The sequence below is a fragment of the Camellia sinensis genome, chromosome 2, assembly GCF_055761805.1.
Source record: "Camellia sinensis isolate YWXY chromosome 2, ASM5576180v1, whole genome shotgun sequence".
NCBI classification, from domain to species: Eukaryota; Viridiplantae; Streptophyta; class Magnoliopsida; order Ericales; family Theaceae; genus Camellia; species Camellia sinensis.
Window position 1 is genome coordinate 115,639,946 of NC_138962.1, and position 21,508 is coordinate 115,661,453.

Consider the following 21,508-nt stretch of genomic DNA (forward strand, 5'->3'; position numbering starts at 1 on the left):
CTTTTGATCAAGATGTAACATGCACTTTATTTTATTTGTATTCAAGTTGTAAAACCATGTTAAGATGTATGTCATTTCATTTGATCTATGCACAGCTCTTATGGACTACTTAGATTTAAATTCGCTTCCGCACATGTAAGCCCCATATGTATACTCTGTTGTGTGTGAATCTTCGTAAGTTGGCCTTTGGTAATCTCAGATTATTGACCATCACGGAACCATTCTACTAGGGGCGGAATGGGGTCATGACAAAAACGTTATAATCCATTCATGCACAAGATCTTTTGATTCAAACAACAAATGAGACAAAAATGAATAAACATAAAATCACAATGTTGTCTTTAGAATGGGATTGCCAACACGCATTGTAATGCACAAAATTAGGATTAAAAATCCTAACAATAAGGTATCTAAACACATCATATTTGAAAATAAGAAACCAATACCATTAATGAAATTGCTATCTAGGTCACTTTGTAATTCTTTACATTCACCACTTACATGTAAAGTTTCCTCTGAATTTCATCGACATGTGGAGGAATGACAATCAGGAAAGTCTCTACCATGTTTATAAATTCAAAATTAGGTTCGAGTGGCAGAGGTTTCAAGGATTCCCTATGTGGTCACTTGACAACAATGGCTTGGCCTCACAATTTGGCAACATTTCAACACATGACTCCCATTTATCTATGTCCATGAGTGGAACAAACTCTAACAAAGCATTAACAGAATTAAAGCATATAATCCTCATCAAAATCATTAAAATGAGCTAAACATGCTTCAAGAGGATCAATAGAAGAATGGAGCAAAAACTGGTCCTGCACAAGAGTGTTAATCAAGTTCACCTCATGAGTATCCTCAGCATCCCCATTTGAATTCGAAATATTAAAAATATTCAATTCAACAATCATGTTGCCAAAAGATAATTTCATAACACCACTCCTACAATTAATCAAAGCATTAGAAGTTGCAGGAAATGGGCGTCCTAAACCGACTGGAATTTGAGTACTTGCAAGTGCTACAGGTTGTGTGTCCAAGATTACAAAATTAACAGGAAAATAGAATTTGTCAATTTGGACCAACACATCCTCCACTATACCCCTCGATTTTCTCATAGAACAGTCAGCTAGCTGAAGTGTTATTGAAGTTGGTTTAAGCTCACCTAGACCTAATTATTCATAAACCGAGTAAGGCAAAAGATTTGCACTAGCCCTAAGATCGAGCAGTGCTCGCTCTATCCTATGATTCCCAATCACACATGAAATTGTGGGGCATCCTGGATCCTTATATTTTAATGGAGAATTTTGCTGAATAATAGCACTCACTTGTTTCGTCAAAAAGGCTTTCTTCTGTACATTATGCTTTCACTTGACTGTACAAAAATCTTTCAAAAATTTAGCATATGACGGGATTTGTTTTATTGCATGTAGTAAAGGTATGTTGACTTTGACTTGTTTGAACATTTCAAAAATTTCTAAATTTTCATTCAACTTCTGAGATGGTGGTTGCAACCTTTGAGAAAAAGGAGCAGGAAAAGGACATCTCACCTCTTCACTCGACTCAGACTTGTTGAGCCTTCATTGGAAATATTTTGGGTAAATTATCAATAGGTCGTAATAGTTGGACTTAATTTCCGTAAAGCCTTATTGAAAATAAGTCTTAGTAAAATCGTCGTTAAAAATAATTTTTTGTAACGATTTTTTGCATATGTTGCCAAAAATTGACAATTAGTGACATTTTTTTTGTCACAGTTTTTATAAATTGTCGTTAAAACTTATAATTAGTGACGTTTTTCTGTAACAAAATTTTCAAACTATTGCTGAAAATTGAAAATTACTAACTTTTTTTGTGACATTTTTTTAAATTGTCACCAAAACTTATAATAATGACATTTTTTTGTAACAAAATTTTCAAACTGTCATTGAAAATTAACAATTAGTAGTGTTTTTTAATAGTGTTTGATGAAAAATATTATTAATTCTCACAGGACTTATTGGACAATAAGTTCACTTATTAAGACCTACAACTAAGTCTCCCAAAGGTTTTATCAATAATTTTTCCACTACGAAGAGTAGTAATTGACTTAACATGTTCAAACTAAGGCCAAGTTTGACAAGTTGAAAAAAAGTTAAAAAGTCAAAAAGTTACTCAAAAAGTTAAAAAATTATCACTATTCACCAAAAGTAAAAAGTACGGCTGCACAATTCCCAATCTTAATTTTTTCCTACACACTAATTTATACAATTTTTAATATACATTTTTCCATAAAAAGTCAAAAAGTTAACCCAAACATCTATATTTTTCCCCTCAACTTTTTGGTTCAAAAAGATAAAAAGTATACTTATTTGGGACACTCCAAACAACCCCTAAGTATTATAGAAGGGAAAGAATCACTAACATCATATTGATCTTGTGGGTTAGGTATAGGTTGAGCAAGAAAGCTACATTTTTCTTGAATGCTCAATGAAGAGGTCAATTTAGTGAGAGTGGTCTTAATCTCATTAATGGCTTGAAATGTTTGAACATTTATAGCCATCTATCCTTGCATGAATTATTGTAATCTACTCTCAAGGGTCTTCTAAGGTGGAGGAGCATGGGGGACAAAATTAGGCCCTTGAGAAGGTGGGAGTGTTTTAACATTATTATTATTCCTCTAATTAAAATTCAGGTGATTCCTCCTAGATTATAAGTGTCAGAATAAGGGGATGAAGTAGGTTTCTTAAAAGTGTTCATGAGATTTGCTTGATCATGTAACACCTCTGTGAAAGTAAGAATTTTTTGACATTAATGTGTTGGGTGTCAGATGGTCTCGCAAATCCCACAAACATCTTCTATTTCCGCTACAGATGTGACATCATTAACTTTTCTTAGTTCCATAGCCAGCCCACCTAAGCCCGGGCATAGGCCGGCCAACAGTCAGGCCTCATGGGCTCCGCTAATTTTCAAATCAGGCTGTGCCGGCCCATATGGGAAAAATCCCGACCCAAGCTCAGGTCCAAGCCCACTCAAAATCGAGCCCTGGGCTGGGCCGCCGAGCCTAGCTATTTTTTATTTTTTTAAAATTTTTTTTCTACCAAAATAGCTTGAAAATGACATTGAGCCTCAGGTGGGCCAGCCTTCGGACCGGGTCAAGCTTACTGTCCGAGTCGGGCATCAAAACCTATGGCCCAAGCCTAGGGTCTTAGGCTGAGCTCGAGGTCGAGCTTGACCGAGCCTAGACGGGCCGGGCTGTAGCGAACCACGAGCCGATGGGTCCAAATTTACACTCCTACCTCTAACCTCCTAGTCAAAGTAGCTACTTTTGCACTCAAATTATCTTCTTCCCTAAGTTTGTATTTCCTAGCACTAAATGAAGGTGATGAAGGCTTTGTCTTGTTTGAATTTCCTAAAGGCTCAATAGTATCCCAAGATTGGCCATTCTTAGCTAATAGGTTAAAATATGTAAAAGCTTCATCCAGTACTTTATTAAAAAATTCACTATTAAACTTCATCTCTACGAATTGGCGCATTTTAGGAGTCAAGCTTTCATAGAAAAAATCAATAACTCACCAAGGATTATAGAAGTCAAGCTTTTATAGAAAAAATCCACAACTCACCAAGATTTATAGTCATTATGTGGGCAAGAGTTTAACAAATCCTTACAACATTCCCAACATTGACAAAACTTTCTTTTTGAGAAAAATTCATAATTTGTCTTTTTAAAGAGTTTGTTTTGTGAATTGGAAAAAAAATTCTTCAATAACTTAGTTTGTATCTCTTACCATGTGGCAATTGAACTAGATTGTAAAAAATTAAGCCATGTCTTCACTTTTTCATTAATAGAAAAATGAAATAATTTCAACGTAATTACTTCCTCAATACATGTTTGGTCAACGAAGTTCGCACATACTTCACTACAAGAATTAACACTTTTGCCGACCAAAAAATTGGTTGCTAAAAGTCCATTTTTAGTCGGCAAAAGTTATCCGCGATCAATTTTTTTAGTCGCTACTTTGGTCGCCAATTGAGGGTCGGCAAAAGTAATTCGCGACCAAAATTTTGGTTGGTCGGGAAAAGTTAGATTTGCCGACTAAATTTTTGGTCACTAAATATATCATTATTGCGACTAATCCATTTTGTCGCTAAAACATTTTGGTCGCGAAAAGTGATATTCTGCCGACCATATATCATAGTCGCCAATTGTCACATTCCACAACCAAAAAATTTGGTCGCCAAATATCACATTCAACAACCAAAAAGTTTGGTCGCCAATTGTGACATTTCATGACCAAAAATTTTGGTCGCCAATTGTGACATTCTACGACCTCTTAATTTGGTCGCTAATTGTCACATTCCACGACCAAACATGTTTGTTGCCAAAAGAAATGTTTTCGCAACTAAAACTTTAGTCGGCAATAGACCTATTCGCGACCAAATCCTTTGGTTGCCAAAATAAATAATTTTAACGACTAATTATTTAGTCGCCAAATGTGCTTGGTGATACACCGACTACTTTATTTAGTCAGCAAAAGTATAACTTATCTTTCCCGACTAATCAATTGGTCACCAAAAAGCTTTTTCAAATTCTTTGATATGCAAATAGCGATTTTCAGAATCAAGACTATGAAATTTAGGAAGTAATGTAATCATACCTGGTTTAAAATTAAAAGTATTTGCATTAGGAGGAAGAATAATACAAGATGGTTCACTACTCCCTGTAGATTGCAAATAATCACATAAGCACGGAACAGGTTGAGCCACTTGAATTAGATTAATCTCATCATTATTACCATTATTTTTTGCCATGATGTCAGGTGTGTGTAAGTGAAAAAAAAAAAAAAAAAAAATCAAATTCATATTCAAAGAGATTGCCAAATAACGTATCAAAATCAGAATTAGTACTTACTAGATGACTATATTCATCACGATACCAATGCAAATAATAATAATAATAATAAAATCCTAATTTAATAATTAAAAAAAATAGTTGAATAAAAAAAATAAAACAATAATTTTTATTTTTTTTATTTTTTAATCAAAAAATAAAATCTTTTAGAGAACTCAAAAAAAAAAAAAAAAAAAAGGGTGCCAACAAAAAAAAATTATATTAATTTATTGTTATATATATACATACATATTTTATTAATGAGAAGTGCTAAAACTTGCTACAGCTTTGAATGTGTATATTCAAGTGTAGATTATTGTGAAATAATAAAATCTCGGTGAGTCTGAGTATATTCGAGTAAAGAACCAAGTAATTGAGAATAATATAAAATAAAATAGAATTGATTGAAAAATATTTGAATGATTTGAGAAAGTAATTGATTAAATATAATTTGAAGTACTAATAATATAAAAGTACTAAGGCATTAAGGATTCACCATCAATATTTTATTTGTAAAATACATCTTATTCAATTTGTATAATTCAATTAAAAATCACACAAAAGGAGTTTTCAATCAGAAGATAAACCCGTTATTTTATAAAAATAATATCTCAAAAGACTGATTATTTTGATTAATTGATTACACCATAAAAAATTTAGTTATTTGATATGCATGGGATTCTAAGCTTCTATCGTGGTTGAAATCTACGACAGAACAAACAATTATACAAAATAAAAATTTTACCAAAAAAACATTTAAATAAATCAATCGATATAATCTAAAACCATGATTATTGAATCATAAAATACTCACAAATAATCCATTGGAATTGTGTTTTTCATTGTTGAAAAAGGGTTCACACAACTTTTCTAAGGTCTTTAGGATTACTATATGTCATCTTTTGACTGTCTCCCTCCTAATTTACTTTCAAATTTTCAATTTTATTCAAATGCTTGCATTTAGAAAAGGAATTTTTTTAAGGCATAAAGTGAAATTTTTTATCAAGTTCCAAGATTTTTTATTAAGTGCTTGCATTGTTGTTGAGTTATTGTTACTTGAAAATTGAAAGTTTGTCATTTTTTTTTTTTTATTAAGAATGGTAAGAAATAATATCTAAAAAGCCTTTCTTTGTCATTGAGACATACAATTGCTTACCCCTGTAGTGATTTGGATCAACCCCACCAAACACGATTTCACCCCCTTCATCTGCATTTCGGTTAAGCCAAAATGAAAATACCTCTTCCTTAACTAGACCTTGTTCGACCATGTTGTACCTATAAAAGATGCAAGAGCCCCATATCAAAGGAGGAAGTAAAAACTTCTCATAATTACCATGATCACAATTAAACAAACAGAACTGCAGACTAATCACTGGAGTTTTATTCCGTGCTTGTATGTGATTTCCATATGTGTGCGAGCACATGGGGACACACACACATACAGAGGGGAAATTATTCAATATTTGCAGAGTACAACGTATTTGTACTCCCTAACCAATTATCATTCAATATGCCCCTCATATTCCCCAATCACCTAACACAATACCTTACCTACCTACCTTCTCCACAAACCATAATATTATGGAATACCATGTGTTTATATTTCAAAATTACTAAATAATTACCCCATACAGAGAGGCAAACTATGCATTTTCAGTTGAAAAGTTTTAACCAAGAAAAATTATACCAGACTGGGACAGCATCTCCAACTGAGATCTCACGAAATCCAAGTCCAAGAATGCCATCAAACTTGGCAACCAAAACTGTTATACCGGTCTCCCTGGTTGCCTCAATAAATTCCTGACAAGGAACAATTCCAAACAAAACTATTTACATTAGCCAGAAGTGGAGGTTGCTGAAATTTACCTGATCCTTGACAACTACGTCACGCCCTCCAAATAATACATACATTCATGACATTCATAGACATAAAAAGATAAAGCATGTTTCCATTTATCAGAGTATTCATTACAAAAATATTACATGTTGACAACCAAAATAAATGCCCTACGGGCTTACAACTTTCCAAGCTAACACTTGGTTACAAAAAGAGGGTTCTAACTCAAAACACATTAAGCCCTTGGCGTGAATTTACATGTAACACCAAAAATGACAAAACAACCAAAAGAGCCTTCAATTCCCAACAACCTTCCAAACTAAGACCTTGGAGGTGACATATCACCTGTACCTGAAAATGATGTCCCATATAGGGTGAGCTAAAGCCTAGTAGAGATACGCTAAACCAAATATGAGCAATAACTAAAATATCAGCATTTGATAAATGTTTAACTCATCTAAACAAACGTACATTTCTTTCATAACCAATCCATATTCACAAATATATTTCAATCACATTCCATTTCATTATCTAGACCAATTCATAGATATGGTTCTCTATTCACCCAGACAGTTTATAATGAGACTACAACTCATATTAACAATACTTTAATCATGATCAATTAATATGAGACTATAACTCACATTATTAGCACTTCAACACTTCAATTTCAAGTGAGACTACAACTCATATTATCATCATTTCAATACTTCAATTCATCTACGTTATGTAAACGCAATTAGGATTTCGGGACTTTCACCCTGGACACTCCGGCCAACTTAGTTATCACTGGAGTCCATCCTCTATCTCCTCCCAAACCGGTTTAGGAGTACATCCCCTATCTCCTCCCAAACCGTGGAGTACATCCCCTATCTCCTCCCAAACAATATACATATATAATGTATTTAAACACCTATCATATACAATGATCAAGCAAAACACATATTCAATGTGTTATTCCGTCCGTCAAATTCAATGACATACTCAATTGATTAGTTTCAATTTACCTAATCATCATGCAGTGTCTACAACAATCAAGACTATCATCCACCGATAGCCCAAAGCAGTTATTTCTAAACAGATAATAAATTATCAAACAGATAAATTATCTACAATTTCAAATGTGAGTGATTAATCAATCCAACTCCACCATTCAATCTCATATTCTCCCATTTGCATGGTTTTTAACTCAATTTCATATTTCCATACTTCCCGAATTAATTATACAAATTAATCGATTTCATTAAATTAGGGCTTTCTCCCATTTCTTTCAAATATTGCACCCAAGGCCAAATTTCATCAATCAAACCCAATAATTTCATTTTAGGGACCACTGATACACTTGGAACCCCAAAAATAGAATACCCCTCTTTTATAATTTCAATTTCAAAACCCTAACTTCACCCAACAACCCCAAACGACACCATCTATACAAAATACATAACATCTATGTCAAAACTCATAGAAATGAGCAGGTTATCCTTATCTCAAGTGAAGAGACCCAAAGGAGATGATGAAGAAACTCGAAGGTGCTCCAAATCCACAACTTTTCAGATCAAGAGGGAGGTCTTGAAGAGCTCTACCACTTTAATGAAGGCGCAAGGGTTGGGTCTCACTAAACTAAGATCAAAATGTAGAGAAAGAGAGAGTTCTAGAGAGAGGGGCTCTCAAATTAGGGTTTTGGAGTGCCTTAGAGAGAGAGAGGGTCGAAAAAAATGATTTCAAAAGCTTCATCTCAGACTGATATACATCACAGTCCGCTCGAGCGTGGAATGCCCCGCTCGAGCGTCAGACACAGACTTCCGCTCGAGCGTGAAAAGTGCCGCTCAAGCGTGGAATGCACACTTCTAGAAGTTCTGCAGTCGAAGGTCCCCGCTCGAGCATGAAAGTGGGCGCTCAAGCGTCCAATGACCTGCAGGAAAAATACTGAAGGTTGAAGAATCCCGCTCGAGCGTCAGACTGCCCGCTCGAGCGGAGGAGTAAATGAAAAAGGGCCTACTCGAGCATGAAAGCCCCGCTCGAGCGTGGATGCCAAAATCTGGGCATAAACCATTTGTTTCTAAACACAACCAACCTGTTTCAAACTTGCCCACCACAATCCAAAACTCAAACACAAAGAGTAAAGGACGGAAACGAGAATAAGACAACAACACATATCCACGAAACGAAGTCCGGAATACAATAAACAATGAAAGGGAAAATCAGAATCGCTATAACCTCCCCCCCTTAAAGAATTTTGTCCCCGAAATTAGATAAATGAGTTTCAAAATCGTGATCTTTTCCAATTCTCAACACATTTTAATTCAACATTCATTAACTTGACCCATTACCGGCCATTCCATCTCTTTTCAAGTGGCAACTTGTAATATAACTCAATACGCATTATCAACATGCATTTTTTCAAATTTCAACAAGTCTCAATACCACATTTCATAATTCTATAACATATTCAATGTTAATGACATAATTTCATTTCTACAACACATTCAACATATGCAATGTTAAATTTAAACTTCCATATTCAAGGCATATTCAACAATACTCCCATACACCAAAACATATACAATGTTTTACAACTTGAAACATACACAAGGTTTCTAGATTTCATCAAGAAATAAAATTTCCAATACATGGTTAAATATTAACAAACAAGTTCGGATATTTCTCTCGGACCTCCAATTCACGTTCCCAAGTGGCTTCTTCTACCCCGTGTTGTTTCCACAAGACTTTCACCAAGGGTATCGTCTTGCCTCGCAAGACTTAGTCCCGCCTATCCAAGACCCGCACAGGTCTCTCCTCATACGAGGCATCCTCATCTACTTCTAAGTCGGTCCAATCCAATACATGTGATGGATCCGGCTCATACTTCCGAAGCATACTAACATGAAACACGTCATGCACCCCGGACAACTGCGGCGGTAAAGCTAAACGGTATGCAACCTCCCCAATCTGCTCAAGGATCTCAAAAGGACCAATAAACCGAGGGGACAACTTCTCACTCTTCCCAAACCTCATCAAACCCCGCCTAGGTGATAGTTTTAGAAAGACGTGATCACCCATCTCAAATGACAAAGGCCTCTGCCTACGGTCGGCATAGCTCTTTTGGCAACTCTGGGCTGTAACTAACCTCTTACAGATAAGTTCAACTTTCTTCGTTGTTTCCCGCACCAACTCCGGGCCCAACAAAGGTGCATCACCCACCTCAGCCCAACACACTGGAGACCTACACGGTCGGCCATACAAGGCCTCAAATGGTGCCATGCCAATGCTCGATTGGAAACTATTGTTATAGGCAAACTCCACTAAGGGAAAATGCCTCTCCGATGACCCACTAAAGTCAAGGACACAGCCTCGAAGCATATCCTCAAGGATTTGAATAGTACGCTCGGACTACCCGTCAGTCTGAGGATGATAAGCCGTGCTAAAGGTCAACCTAGTGCCCAAGGCACTCTGCAAACTCTGCCACAATCTAGCAGTAAAACGTGGAACTCTATCTGAGACGATCGACACTGGGACTCCGTGTAACCTCACTATGTCCCGAATATACAAGTCGGCAAGATGATCTACCGAATCTCTCACGCGCATAGGAATAAAGTGCGCCGACTTAGTTAACCGGTCCACGACTACCCAAATAGCATCGCTACCCCGTTGAGTCCTCGGAAGACCTACAACGAAGTCCATCGTGACATGCTCCCATTTTCACTCAACAATAGGCAAGGGTTGTAACAAACCCGCTGGCCTCTGATGCTCAGCCTTCACTTGCTGACAAGTAAGGCACTTAGACACAAAAACTGTCACATCTTTCTTCATACCCTGCCACCAAAACTGGCGACCCAAATCACGATACATCTTAGTGCCTCCCGAATGCACTGCAAGAAGCGAATGGTGGAACTCTCGGAGTACTTCCTCTCGGCAAGACTCCGGCACAAACAAGCGGTCTCGGTACCTCACACTTAGGTCAGGATACAAAGTCAAACCCTTCTCAACCTTCCCACTGGAGATCTTCTCCCGGAGGGATTCTACCTCAAAGTCACTCCTCTGTGCCTCTAACACCCGATTCACAAGTGTAGGCTGTACAACTACAGAAAACAAGGCCGCAGACTCAACAGATTCGCCCAGAAGCAAATCAAACTCGCTGAGTGCACCCAACATTTCCCACTCCCGGATGGCTATACAAGCTACGTCACTAATGGATTTCCTACTAAGGGCATCGGCCACAACATTAGCCTTCCCCGGATGATAGTGCAACTCGAAGTCGTAATCCTCAATGAATTCCATCCACCTCCTCTGCCTCAAGTTCAAGTCTTTTTGTGTAAACAGATACTTCAGACTCTTATGATCCAAGAACACCTCGAACCTCTCACCATACAGGTAGTGCCTCCAAATCTTCAAGGCAAAAATTATAGCTGCTAACTCTAAGTCATGTGTAGGGTAGTTTCTCTCATGTGTTTTTAACTGTCGCGAGCCATAGGCTACGACTTTCCCCTCTTGCATCAACACACAACCCAAACCCTCTCGTAAGGCATCACAATATACAGCATAACCCAAACCTCTCTCCAGAATAATCAAAACTAGAGCGGTGGTAAGTCTAACCGTAAGTTCTTGGAACGACTTCTCACAAGTCTCACTTCATACAAATTTGACCCCTTTTCGCGTCAACCTAGTTAACGGCGAAGCTAGCTTGGAGAAATCCTTTACAAACTGACGGTAATAACCGGCCAATCCTAGAAAACTGCGGATCTAAAAAATATTCTTAGGTTGTGCCTAATCTTGCACTGCCTCTATCTTGGATGAATCAACAGACACCCCTTCCTCGGATACCACATGGCCTAAGAACTTAACCTCTCTTAACCAGAACTCACACTTTCCAAACTTAGCATACAGCTTGTGGGCTCTAAGCAACTCAAGCACCACTCTCAAGTGTTCCTCGTGCTCCTCTTCAGAAGGTGAATAAATCAGAATGTCGTCCACGAAGATGACCACAAAATGATCTAAGAATTCCTGAAAGATCCGGTTCATCAAGTTCATAAACACAGGCGGTGCATTGGTGAGCCCAAAAGGCATCACCAGAAACTCATAATGGCCATACCGCGTACGGAATGCCGTCTTCGAGATATCCTCCCCCCTGACCCTCAACTGATGGTAACCCGATCTCAAATCTATCTTAGAGAAACAACGGGAACCTCTCAACTGGTCAAACAAATCATCTATACGAGGCATAGGGTACTTGTTCTTAACCGTAGCCCAGTTTAGTTTTCGGTAATCGATACAAAGCCTCAAAGCCCCATCTTTCTTTTTAGCAAAGAGGGCCGGTGCTTTCCACGGCGAAGCACTAGGGCGAATAAAGCCCTTATCTAGCAACTCCTGGAGTTGAATCTTCAACTCACTCAACTCGGCTGAGGCAAAACGATACGGTGCCATAGAAATCGGTGCCGTGCCAGGCACTAAATCAATAGAGAACTCAATCTCTCGATGGGGTGGTAAACTAACAAGATCCTCGGGAAAAACGTCCGAGTACTCACAAACCACTCTAGGTAGCTCAATTCGGGTCTCATCACACTCACTACTCATAAAGCTAGCGAGAAGGCAACTAAGCTCACTCCGCCCTCGCAGATCATACACTGGTGGCAAGACTCTACCAACCCGATCCCCCAAGAAGTGAAAACAATCCCCGCTCAAGGTACATACAGTAACTCTCTGGCGGTAGCAATCAATAACAGCCCGGTATGACGATAACCAGTCCATATCCAAAATCACATCAAAACCTGACATAGCCATTACTACAAAAGAAAATGGAAGCCGGCGGTCGACGGCCTCTATATCACAACCTCTACATCCTTGTTTCAAAATCAACTCACCCCCAACAAGTGACACTACACAAATAGGAGAAGCTAACTGTGTCAACTCCAACCCCAAAACAGATACAAATGCAGCAGATATAAAAGAATGGGATGTGTAACATGCCCGGGGGGTACCCGCCCGCGTTAAACAGTTCGGACCCTCGAGATCTCTTTGATCTAGTCTCACGAGTGCAATGTGAAACATAGATGAGAGTCCAGATTTGGCAACTTTTATTGAAAATCCATTTTATTGCAATTTTGTCAAAAATGAACTGCATCATCAGATCTCAGAGTCGCCACCTAATATTTTGGGAAATTAGGAAACCCATGACTCGTGCCAAGGCCACTGTTCGTCGTAACCAAGGATGCTTGGCTCGGAACCTTAGGTATGAGAGGGGAAGGTCAATAATGAGCACCCCCGCTCACCCGATCAAAAGGTCGGCCTCTACTAAACCATGATATGACTTTTATTTTCTTTATATGTTAATGTTCTGATTAGTTTAGTAAATCCTACAATTTACTGAAGCATACAAGTATAGACTATGCCATTCATTTTGGAACAATTTAATATCATGCATTTTGAAAGAGTTTTGACGATGTACAACCCAAATAAATTGAGTTTACAAGCACGAAAAATCAACATCATTCCAAATTAAGCAACACAACCTCCATCCACTAGCATTCATAGAGTTATATCACATAAGCAAATAGCCTCATGGTAGAATGCTAGACATAGTAAGAAAAACACACACAAACGGGATGCTAAAGCATAAAAACTTGCATGTTTGATGTCCCATGAACAAGCTACAAAACAAAGTTAGTAAACTATGCATGATCTTATATTCAAAATCCTAATGCAATTCACTCATGAGATACAACTAAAGATTCGGTTTCTAAAATATGATATGTGAATCATCTCAAGAACATTAAGTAGCGCACATAATCACATAGGAATTGATTAAATCCACAAATGCAAACTTGGCCGAGTAAAGATGCATGAAACATGGATGCAAAGCATAACTATGATGAAAAATAAATATGATGTTTACGTACAAATAAAGAGAGCAAGTAAAAGAACGGGATAGAAAGAAGTGGGGCGGGGAATTATTACAACATTTTTACAAACCAAATTAGAGAGGGATGAGGAAAATATTACAATAAAATAAAAATCTCACAATACACTCAAAATAAAAAATAAATAAAATAAAAGCTTCATGTTCTTTGGAACTGTCGGCGGAAATTGGTCAATATTGGAAGATTACGCCATCTTGTTCGGAAGAAGCTAACCGACCGACCAACTAGGCCAAGCATAACCTTTCATGTTGCGAAACCAAGAAAAGGAACAAACAAAAAATATGTAGATGACTCAACTAACCAATACCGGTTAGATTAAAGAAACAAGAAAACAAATATAAAATAAAATAAAAAATGCAAACTCACAACATAAACCTAAAGCAATGAAAAAAATATAAGATAGAATATGCAAGATTACAACAGAACTAATATGAGACTAATATGAGACTAATACAAGAAAAAAAAATAAATATGAGGTAGAACATGCAAGATTACAACAAAACTAATATGAAATTAAAGCATGCGAATAAAAATAAATAAATAAATAATTATGAGCTAAACAAACCACTAGGATTATAGCAACACACTATGAAATATAAAGTAAGAAAATAAATATGAGATAAACAAACCACTTAGATTATAACAAAACACTATGAAATAAGAAGCAAGAAAATAAATATGAGATATAAAATATAAAAAAATGAAAGACTAAAAATTCACCTTCCAAAGAAATATTAAACTTCTTGATTTTCAAACTTCCTCTTGATCACCCTCAAGTATAGGAAATGTGTTCTCAAATCCTCAATTCGAAATTATAGAGTTTATGGAGTTTGTGGTATGGAAAGTGGCTAACTCTCTAGTTTTTCTCACTTTCAATCACTAAACACTCTTCCTTATGATCAAGGCAATTGATCTTTGGCTATATCAGAATTTTTGGAGTGGTTTTGGTGTATGGAAATGAGGAATTTCAATACCTATGGAAGGTATGGGATGTATATGGAAGATAGGAATATTTTTGGCTCAAAAACTCAATTTTTCTCTCATTTTTCACTCTTTTCTCACTCATTTCTCTTCAATTTCGTTGTCCTCATTCTCTCTTACAATATGATCATTCTATATAGGCAATGAGGGAGAGTAAAGGTCAAAAAGAAGGTGGGAGACAAGAATGTGATAGGAAGGCAAATTTTTAAGGTGGTTGTAAATTTTCAAGGTGGTTGCATGGGATACTCCTTTATAGATGCAAACAAAATCTCTTTTTGATAATAGGGCATGATTAGGTATAATGGAGGATGAGTGGATGCACTTGAATGGCTCAGAAAATAGGTAAATGAGTTGTCCCAACTGAACCAAAACCAAGAAAAATGGGCTATTGTTGTTTTGGGCCGAGTCAACAAAATCTGCTTTTATGCCCAACTTCAAATGGGCATATCTCCCTCATATGGACTTGGTTTTAGGCGGTTCTTGGGTCCAAATTGAAGCCCCATAAGTCTACTTTCCAATGGTGGTGGCCTCAAATTTAAATTCCAAGTGTACAAAGAGATATGCCTAATTTAGTGAAGGCTGTCTCGGGCTGGGTCAATAAAATCTGCTCTTAAACCCAACTTCAAATGGGCATATCTCCCCTATTTAGACTTGGTCTAAGGTGGTTCTTGGGTCTAATTAAAGCCCCAGAAGTCTAATTTCCAATGGTGGTAGCCTCACATTTAAAGTCCAAGTGTACAAAGAGAGATGCCTAATTTAGTGAAGGCTGCTCATTTCTTTCTTAATGATTTGATACTCATCCTTTTCTTAAACCAGTTTTCTTTCATCCCTTCCTATTTCCTTCAATTCCAAACCTATAAAGAAGATGTTTTTAAATATTTTTTTAAAAAGTTCACCTCCCTTCCATTTATTTCCACTTTGTCCTTACTCAGTTTACTGAAAAGTGCAATATTTTAATCGAAATGAGAGCCTCGGGACATTGTAGAAACATTTAAAAAAAGCATATTTTGAAAAGAGGGTTTTAAGGTCTAAAATAGTTTGGCCAAAAAATGGGTGAAGGTTGGGATTAAAATTTAAATTCCATCTTTCTTACTGAGAATTTTGTGAGAAACACATTCTAATTATCATTATCGGGTAATCAAAAGAAAGCGCCCAAGTCTTAGGGCCGGTCAAAATGTGGTGTCTACAGGATGCACCCGTATCAATCAATACAATAGCAACCGAGTTGCAAAACAAAAATGTACCTTTCGCAACAGATGGAGCCGGTACAAGATCCTGCGCGGTAAGAGTATACACACGCCCTGAAGGTCTCTAATCTACTTGCTCACCTCTCGGAGCAAAAGACTGCTGTATAGACTGAGCCGAAGAGGCTCCTTGATTAGCCCTCGAGGCCTGGACTGACTGAGCTGGCTGATAACTCTGCTTTGACCCAGATGCACCAGATGTGCCACTCAACTGAAGGCAAAACCTCTTCAGGTGCCCCGCCACACTGGCAACAAGAGAGCGGCTGGCCTCTGCCCTGACTCTGGCTCTGAGGACGAGCCGAAGATGAAGCTGCTCTCTGCCCTGCTCCCTTCTACGGGAAAGCTAGAGACTTGTGGCCCAGCTGACCACATTTATAACAAGTAGAGTCTCCCTGATTGCCTCTCCCCGAGCCTGAACTCGACACTGGAAAGGTAGATCTCGCAAATGCACCCTGGGACTGCTGAGGGTTAGGACCCCTCTGTCTCCTACCTTCTCCCTGACCATCTTGACTCCTCTTGGAGCCCCTCATCCTATCCTCCTCCTCATGCATAATAATCTCAAGATGGGCCGCAGCCTCCACAAGGCGCCCATACTCCCGAGTCATGGACCGAGCAACCCTAAGCTTGAGCCCGGTCCTTAACTTCTTTTCGAACTCAAGACAACGGCGTTCCTCAGATGCCACTAGCTCAGGTGCAAACCTTGATAAACTGGTAAATGCGGCCTCAAACTCGGCCACAGGTGTATTCAGCTGCTTGAGCTGACAGAACTGATCCCTCAACATCTCCCTAACAGTGGGAGGCAAAAACTTCTCCTGGAAGGCATTAACGAAAGCCTCCCAAGTTCCCCCAATACGACCTCGTGCAAACTTCCACCACTAACCCTCATCCCCCTTCAGCTGGAAGGACGCCAAGGTCACCCTCAAGCCTCCGTCTTCGATGCCAAGCATCGCAAACGTCTTCGTCATTTGCTCAAGCCACTCATCAGCCTTAAGTGGCTCTTTAGGATCCCCCAGAAACTCATCCGGGTTAGACCGGAAAAACTCCCTCTTTAGAAAAGAAGGCCTTGCCTCAGCAACATGGGCCTGGGCTTGATTCTCAACCTTGAGAATGCCCATAGACTCCCTCAATGCTCCTGCCATCTCGCAGACTAAGGCGCCCATGGCCTACTGACCTACTGGCTCGACCACATTGGTCTGACCAACCCCCTCTTGCTGCGCCGGAAACTCATCCGGGATAGGCATCTCCTGCCTCCTAGGCCTACCACGCCTACTACCACGTCCTCGTCCTGACATCCTAATAAAGGTAACGAAAACATTAGCTCATTCACAAATGTTCCAAAGCTATTTCACTCACGTCCTAATGCATTGGATAACAGTAATTCATTCCACGTAAGCACATAATCACATAAGCACTTACGAATTTCATTTCCAGATAGTGACTGTCGCGAGGCATCGCTAGAGTTCCAGTTAGAAACAGCATTGATCAGGTGCTTTTCCAACAGGACTCCTAGAAACCCAAGGATCCAATCAACATCTTAGAAATTAAATCCCATACCCATTTAGTCAGATAAACATGTTATCACATAAGCACATAACAACATACATAAGTCTCTAACAAGCGAGACAAACCCATTGTGGTACTAACCACTTCCCACGTATCCAAAGTATTCAAACCCGGTACGCTCTGATACCAAGTTGTCACGCCCTCCAAATAATACATATAAACCCAACATTCATGACATCCATAGACATAAAAGAATAAAGCATGTTTCCATTTATCAGAGTATTCATTATAAAAGTATTACATGTTGACAACAAAAGTAAATGCCCTACGGGCTTACAACTTTCCAAGCCAACACTTGGTTACAAAAAGAGGGTTCTAACTCAAAACACATTAAGCCCTTGGCTTGAATTTACATGTAACACCAAAAATAACAAAACAACCAAAAGGGTCGTCAACTCCCAACAATCTTCCAAGCTAAGACCTTGGAGGTGGCATATCACCTGTACCTGAAAATGATGTCCCATATAGGGTGAGCCAAAGCCTAGTAGAGATACGCTAAACCAAATATGAGCAATAACTAAAACATCAGCATTTGATAAATGTTTAACTCATCTAAACAAACGTACATTTCTTTCATAACCAATCCATATTCACAAAAATATTTCAATCCCATTCCATTTCATTATCCAGACCAATTCATAGATATGGTTCTCTATTCACCCAGACAGTTTATAATGAGATTACAACTCATATTAACAATACTTCAATCATGATCAATTAATATGAGACTACAACTCACATTATTAGCACTTCAACACTTCAATTTCAAGTGAGACTACAACTCATATTATCATCATTTCAATACTTCAATTCATCTACGTTATGCAAACGCAATTAGGATTTCGGGACTTTCACCCTGGACACTCCGGCCAACTTAGTTATCACTGGAGTCCATCCCCTATCTCCTCCCAAACCGATTTAGGAGTACATCCCCTATCTCCTCCCAAACCGTGGAGTACATCCCCTATCTCCTCCTAAACAATATACATATACAATGTATTTAAACACTTATCATATACAATGATCAAGAAAAGCACATATTCAATGTGTCATTCCATCCGTCATATTCAATGACATACTCAATTGATTAGTTTCAATTTACCTAATCATCATGCAGTGTCTATAATAATCAAGACTATCATCCACTGATAGCCCAAAGCAGTTATTTCTAAACAGATAATAAATTATCAAACAGATAAATTATCTACAATTTCAAATGTGAGTGATTAATCAACCCAACTCCACCATTCAATCTCATAATCTCCCATTTGCATGGTTTTCAACTCAATTTCATATTTCCATACTTCCCGAATTAATTATACAAATTAATCAATTTCATTAAATTAGGGCTTTCTCTATTTTCTCTCAAATATTGCACCCAAGGCCAAATTTCATCAATCAAACCCAATAATTTCATTTTAGGGACCACTGATACACTTGGGACCCCCAAAATAGAAAACCCCTCTTCTATAATTTCAATTTCAAAACCCTAACTTCACCCAACAACCCCAAACGACACCATCTATACAAAATACATAACATCTATGTCAAAACTCATAGAAAGGAGTAGGTTATCCCTACCTCAAGTGAAAGGACCCAAAGGAGATGATGAAGAAACTCGAAGGTGCTCCAAACCCACAACTTTTCGGATCAAGAGGGAGGTCTTGAGGAGCTCTGCGACTTTAATGAAGGCGCAAGGGTTGGGTCTCACTAAATCAAGATCAAAATGTAGAGAAAGAGAGAGTTCTAGAGAGAGGAGCTCTCAAATTAGGGTTTTGGAGTGCTTTAGAGAGAGAGAGGGTAAAAAAAGCGATTTCAAAAGCTTCATCTCAGACTGATATACATCACAGTCCGCTCGAGCGTGGAACGCCCCGCTCGTGCGTCAGACACAGACTCCCGCTCAAGCGTGAAAAGTGTCGCTCGAGCGTGGAATGCACACTTCCAGAAGTTCTGCTGATGAAGGTCCCCGCTCGGGCGTCAGACTGCCTGCTCGAGCGTGGAAGCCAAAATCTGGGCCTAAACCATTTGTTTCTAAACACAACCAACCTGTTTCAAACTTGCCCACCACAACCCAAAACTCAAACACAAAGAGTAAAGGACGGAAACAAGAATAAGACAACAACACATATCCACGGAACCGAGTCTGGAATACAATAAACAATGAAGGGGAAAATCGGAACCGCTATAACTAAGTCAACGACTTTAACACTGTCTTCACTAAAGAATCCAGATATGGGCCCCTGTGCCATAGAGAATTTCAGCAGGTTTCCCTGCATGGCAGATGGATGTAGAAATTTCTTAAAAGCCATTGCCAACAGATGATCATTCAGAAAAAGGTCATTCCACTAAACCCATGCATGTATGGAATGTCAAGAGCCTCGTGAACAACTAAATGCAAGACATGCAATTGGATCATGTCTAGGTTATATAACTAATCCTCTCCTTTTGTGTAAAAGGGAAGCCACCTTTGCTATTTTAATGAGGTCACTCTCCAGTTCCATCAATATCTAGGAACCCCTAATAATCTCACTTGAAAGTACCCATAGAATGTTGATTATGCGACAGCAATTCCATGTGTTTAAACATATATATTCCCAAAATCTTGTATTTGTGCTACTCTCCCATACAACAAAGAAGTTACATCAAACCAAGCTATACAAACATGGTAGAAAGATGCAGAAAAATAAATTTGCTCTGAAAACCATAGCACTCCTAGCAAGCATAGGCTCAGTGAAGCAAAAATCTATAGCCCACCATTAACAATAACTGGAAATTGAGCTCTTCTAAGATGGGCAAAACAAAAAAGGCTTTGTGGGCTTCTCTAGACACATACTTAGGGTAAAATGGTAGTTATTACAAAGAAACATTTAGGTAGAGTAACTCCTTATAATAATAGAAAGAGGAATATTTTCCAGAGATGATAAAGATGCACAAAGATATTTTGAGCCTGAAAAAATCATACCACTACAAGCTGCCAGAAGCCTATACTCAGGAAACGACTATCCATTAAGTCTCTAACAAATGGGCACTAAAGGCAGACATTTTACAGGCTCCCTCCCTCCCTCGATAACTTATAGGCTTAGCAGACTTCAATTGCATATATATCCAAGGTATAGTTGAAGGTCTTACAAGATAATATTTGGGTGGATAAATAGGGATTAGGAGCATGAAGATATTCCGTTTAACTGTTGTACTAATTCTATGCATCTAGGAGATTACGATCGAGAAACAAATAGATTGAGTGAACAAGAAGAAATGGACACCTTAGCATATACATCCATACGGCTTATGATAAATAGGGACAAAATACAAACCATTCTCCTTGTAGGTACTTGATAGGCTTGACTTGTACTTGGCATGGAAATAGCATGGAACCTGAAAGATTGCATAATTCATGATATCATTGTCCAGTGATTAATGGCTCAGAAATGCTTCATCGCATTTACTTTCACATTACATGGACAAGTAGTAGCCTACCGAAAAATAACACTTCGACGATGGCACCCACAAATTAGAGCTGCCAGTGTCAAAGATCACAGTGAACATTTGTGGGGGTGTACCAATTCCAATCTCACCAAAGTACTGAGCATCCATGTAATTCTTTAGCACTACAATGTCTCCTTCCTCAGTTTCTCCTAGATTACCACGAAGATTATATATTTCTTAATTGACGCTTTCAGTGCCACTCCTTCCTTTGACTCGAGCCGTGTAGCAAGCCGACTGTTTTGATCAAATTTCATCTTCTTCAGTCCAATTCTAACCAAGCCATTAATTGTTAGATGCAGAAAAGACCAGAGCAAAAAGCAGGGATGATAGGAACAAAGATACGACAACAGCTCTCAATTTGGTTCCCTTAAGAGCATCTCCAATGGTAGTAGGCATTTTACCTATCTAAATATTACTATAAAGTATATATTTTATTTTACCTATCAACTGTTTTATGTTTTTACTCCAACCATTCTCTTTATTTTAGCTATTGATCCAAATATTATTAATTTTATAGAATGCCACGTCAACAAAGATGGAGGGAAATGATCCTAATGATTGAATACATTTTGCCTAGCGTTGAAGGCTAGCTACATGTAGCTAGTGAATATGAGTTGAG

General features: G+C 38.2%; 1 pseudogene; it reads right to left on the reverse strand.

Annotated features, from left to right (window-relative positions):
* Positions 1-5,955: 5,955 nt before the first annotated feature.
* Positions 5,956-21,285, reverse strand: LOC145818855 (aspartic proteinase-like; annotated as a pseudogene).
* Between the last annotated feature and the right edge of the window lie 223 nt (positions 21,286-21,508).